Source organism: Hipposideros armiger, unplaced genomic scaffold (assembly GCF_001890085.2).
Source record: "Hipposideros armiger isolate ML-2016 unplaced genomic scaffold, ASM189008v1 scaffold_212, whole genome shotgun sequence".
Classification (NCBI taxonomy): domain Eukaryota; kingdom Metazoa; phylum Chordata; class Mammalia; order Chiroptera; family Hipposideridae; genus Hipposideros; species Hipposideros armiger.
In genome coordinates, this window is record NW_017731562.1 from 1510865 (window position 1) to 1515880 (window position 5016).

A 5016-nucleotide genomic window follows, 5' to 3' on the forward strand; every position below is an offset into this window, starting at 1 on the left:
CTGAAGATGGTAATGACCGAACGGTCTTGAGATACCTCTGGCATTTCCTTAGTCATCCATGTACAGAAAAAAAAAAAGTGAAAATAATTAAATTACCCCATGTTTTCCAACAAATTTGCCTTTAGATTAATCTGCCCTGGGGTATAGGCTGGGAAAGGTTTAAGGGCAGAAGAGTTTAAGTGGAAGGGAAGGGTTGTAGTGAGGTGGGGCTTTAAGCAATGGATCCTTTCTTTCAAGAAGCCCATGTTTCCCTGGGCTTGAGTTTTTCCTCCAGAGTGTCAGGGACCGCAGGGAGCAGGCACACACAGTCCTGTAGGTTTACCGACCAGCTTGAATGAGGGCCTGCGATAGGGGCTTGACAGCGCCTCCCGGAGGCCGCCAGGCTGCTGTTCCCTTCCAAATCCGCTCTCCTAAAGGGCTCTTGGCGGCTGCGCTCCAGGCCGCGACTGCTGGTGACATGCCGAGCCACGCATTGCGATCGATCACGGCTGGTGCACCTCCGCTGGCCTGGGCAGGCGGGGTCCCTTCTATGGCGCTTAAGCCTGGGGATGCCCGGTCAGGGTCTCCACGGTGGTGATCTCTGGATACCAGGGGTTCCCACAGGGGCCGAGCAAGAGGTGACCCCAGGCACAGAAACACGGCACATTGAAGCCTCGGCGCGCTGGCCCACGGCTTTCCCAGCGGCTCAGTGAGGGGTGCCCCGCAGGGTGGTAGTGCAGCGCGAGCGCGGACCGCCGGCGGGCTCCACTCCCGCACAGACTGCCACCCAGGGGCGGGGAGCCCGGAGCGCCGCCCCGCTAGCGCGCCCCGCCCTTGGGAGAGGAGGGGCTGCGGCGGCGGACCACTGGAGGCGCAGCACCGCCACCACCGCTGCTGTGGGTACAGGAGACCGCGGCTCCGCGCAGGCGGCGCCCGCGCCTCTGCTCCCCAGCCAGCCAGCCAGCGAGCCTGTCCACCGGCCCGGGCAGCCTCCTGCCTCCCGCCGCTGCCGCCGCACAATCGGTGGCGCCTCTAGCCTTCCAGGTAGGTGTCTTCGCTGCAGAGAGAACCCCTGGAGCGGACACGACTGTTCCCGCACCGCTGCCCGGGGTATCGTGGGGTCCAAAGGGCCAAGGACCCTGAGGGACTAGGGGGTGGGCAGCCTGGCTTTGGGGCTCGTAGTCTTGGGGGACTCCCCGGGCGGGATAACCCCAGCAGCTGGGTGTCGGGGAGGCAGTGCTAGTTCAGCCCCGCGGCCGAGGTGGGAGGGGGCGTCTGGGTCGTGGTCCCTACTCGCCGCCCTCCCCTCCCCCTCGTTGTTGGGGAATTCCAGAGGGCTGGCTTTGGCGCCCGCATCCCCCCACGCCCCGGGCGCCCTCAGGCTGCTGAGGATGAAGCTGGGGCTGGGAGAGGGACTGATGTAATTGTCAGCGGAGAACCGAACCCGCGTGCAGATGAGAGCGCCTGCTCCAGCTAACGCCTACGCTGCACCTTTCAGGGAATCCGGGGAGTGGGGAGGAGCGGCTCGCGAAGTTGTGCATTGGGTTTTATTGTGCGCGTGCACTGCGGACTGCCCTCTCGGGGCACCCCTGCCCACCAGCTGCCGGCGCTTCTGCATTCTTCCCTGCAGCCTTCGCCCATCCCCAGGCCAGAGCCGAGTCTGCCTTCCTCGGTTCAGACCGGGACAGGGTTTGCATTGCAGTCAAGACGTGCATCTCTTGCTTCCAGCCGGGAACTGCCTGCCCACTGATCTAGTCACCCGGGTTGCTGGGGGAGAAGGCGAGGGAGACCTGGGGAGGAAGCCAGGAAGAAGTAATGACACCAACAGATTTATTTTTTAAAACCTCTAATGTCTTTGGACACATCTGCATGACACATTTTAAGCATTTTTTTTGAAAGTTATTACCTATACTGATTTTATGGCAGTTCTGTGACATACCTGAACGGTAGCTTAACCATAGAGACCTAAAGATGGGGAAAGCATTACATAATGGACATGAAGCAAATGACACGAAACTAAGTGAACACACTGGGTTGCCAGATGATTTCTTTCTCCCGGACGCAAAGTCCTATAGAATTTTTCTATATTAGAATTTCCATTTTAAATTGCTGGACTAGTTTTAGCAAATTGTATATCATACTCAGTTGTGATATTTTCCAAATAAAATAATTTTTTGAACGTATTTTCTTAAATTTAAACATTTCATGCTAATGGTGGTTTTGCATCATAGAGCTGATGCATACGTGCGGTCTTCCGTCAAAAGTAAAACGTAAAAATATCCTTTTTTAATATCCTTAACTTTGTTTTTCTCTAGGCTCTATCTCCTCTCCCCCTTTGTTTTTTGGAAACATTTCTACAGTTTTAGATACTGCAAGCTCACAATGTTGATATTCCTGTCGAATGCTACAGCATTGCAGATACAAAGACTAATAATAAATGAAACAGAAGACCTCACAGTAACTCAGAGTGAGCAGAGTTCCCAAGGTCGAAGGGAAGCTGCAGCATACGGGGCTGAAATCACCTACAGAGAATATGCATAGCCCTCATTGGGTTATAAGGAAGGCCCTGATTGGTGGAATGTTATTCCTATTATTCTTTTGCCCCTGGATTTCCTGTGTTTCTCCCTCAAAACATTTTTTCTTAAAGTAGAAACAAACTATTTTGAAATTAAAATCTCTACTTTTAGAAAACCCAAAAATCCTGTTTTTGCTCATATTTTCAGTTTTGATGATGATAGCTCAGTTATGCATTCAGTGGCTGCATTCCTTTTGGGATATCTCAGTTTCGAATTATGATGGTTTATCAGATGGCTCTTGGATATAGTATAAAGTGATCCTTTTGGCCTTTTACAGGATCACATAGTTTAAGTTTTCTTGTCCTTAGATTGCTCTAACCTTAAGGTAATTTTACTCTAAGAAGAAAGGTAAAGTCTTTTCAGGATGAAATGTTTGTGGTTGGAGATCTGTAGAAATAGAATTAGGTTAATGCATAAGTAGATAAAAGTTTTATGTGACTTTATGAAACTGTTAGATGAGGGAGAAGATTTAAATTTTATTAAAATGCTTGGGTTGGGTAGCATTTAGTAATCATTCAATGGATAGTTACTTATTGAGCACCATCTGTTCAAGACACTGGTCTAGGCATATGGAAGATACAAATAAGGATAAAAAGATGTCCCTTCCCTCAAGAGTTTGTAGTCTAGTTTGGGAGGATAAGGCAATAATTCGCAAAATAAGAATTTTTTTTTTTTACTGCAAAGTTTAAGTATTAAGTATAATTTTTTTATAGTTTGTTTTTAATCTTGAAAAAAATGTCTCATACTATCTGTAGACTTCTGGGACTCTCTTCCCCATTCAACATTATGTCACTAAGATTAATTTCTTATGTGTCTATAACAAAATGTTTCCTGTTCTCCTGTCAATGGATTTTTTTTATCCATTTAAAAAAATGTCAGAGTGCTGCTTTCATCATTCCTGTTTTCTGGGGCACATGTGCAAGTGTTTCTCTTGGGTAAATACCAAGGTACAGAATTTTGGATTTGTAGGGTGTGTGAACATTCAACTTACTAGATATTACCAAATTATTTTCCAAAATTGTACCGATTTACACAAGCCAGTGAAACAAGCAAACACAAATTGTCACATACAAACAAGCATTTGTGTGTGTGTGTGTGTGCGCGTGTGTGTGTTGAAATACACATTTTATTATTTTTTTTTAAAGCAAGAGAATGATGAACTTACAACTTGGGATAGGAGTTGTCTTTTGGGGGGACCAGGAGGACGGCATGGGGAGGAACATATAGGTGGATGTAAATTATTGATAATTATATGGTACTCGGGTTTGGTGGTAAATTTATAGGTAACCATTAAAAAAAAAAGTGATGCATGGATCAGTGATTATTTTAAACTTCCAAGGAAAAACAAAATAAGGACAATACTGAGTGATCAGAAGGCAGAAGAGGCTACGGTACCAGAAGACCCACAAGATGACAGCTGGGGGATGTGGAAGCAGACCCTGTGCATAGGCCGAGTTGCCAAGCGTTCATGGTAGTGACTTACAGGAAAGGTGAGCAGGAAGTGGCCTTGCTGAGAAGGGGGAGGCCATCTCAGACAGAGGAAATGATATGAACAGAAGTGGAAGAAGCCATGTGCAATTTTCCAACAGTGAGCCACTCAAAGCGTTCATAAAAAAGTCTAGAGAACTAATAGAATCGGGTGTGTGGAGGGGCGGAGAACCAAGGCATGGCCCCTACTTAGGAGGCTGCTAATTGAGGTGAGAGTTTTTCATTTGGAGAAACCTAAAAGATGAATTCCTTCTGATAGGGCCAATGTCTCAGAACATCTAAATAGTAAGCTGACAAAAGACAGAGCTAGAAAGAAGGCCAACCCAACAAGTAGCTTAATATCCAGGAATATCTAAGGGATAACTGAGTTAAAGATAGCGTTAAGTATGTAACTTAACTCTTAAACTTAATTTAAGTAAGTAGGTAAGTTTAAGTAAAAATAAGTTTAAGTAAAATCATTTATGTAAAACATTGGCACATTGTCATTTGAGAATGTTTCACCTGTGTTATGAGACTGAGTACAAGGAATTCACGATTAAGACAGAAAAAGTATCTTCTTTAGATATGATGGATTTTGTTTTTCTGTTCAAGAAAGCTATGTCAATTTATGAAATATACTTGTATGAAGAAAATACCCACAACATTAAAAGAACTCATATTTGCTTTATGTGCTGATGCTTGACTTAACTTTTTATTAGATTCATAAGGTGTTAGAGCTGAAAGCAGTTTTAAAATTCTTCTATTCCAACCTCCCATTTTCTAGGTGGGAAAACTGAGGCCCAGAGACTTCCCCAATGTGGCACTAGCCCCATGTGCAAATATAGGTAGGAGATCATGTGCGAAGCAATTTATTTCTGTTGGTGATAATAGGAAATAAAAGCTCTTCCCTAAATTATGGATAGGTGAATGAGAAAATGACCCAATAGAAACTTCTGTAGTGGGATTTTAAGCTTCATTTCTATCATTCTCCTTT

At 45.8% G+C, this 5016-nt stretch overlaps 1 protein-coding gene across 1 annotated transcript in view; it reads left to right on the plus strand.

Moving 5' to 3' along the window:
- Positions 1-849: 849 nt before the first annotated feature.
- The window catches only part of OSBPL6 (oxysterol binding protein like 6), a 210586-nt gene continuing 206419 nt past the window's right edge, over positions 850-5016 (plus strand). Inside the window, exon 1 of the mRNA XM_019654014.1 lies at positions 850-1023. The gene's annotated coding sequence lies outside the window, so the exon portion shown is untranslated. The remainder of the gene's footprint in view (positions 1024-5016) is intronic.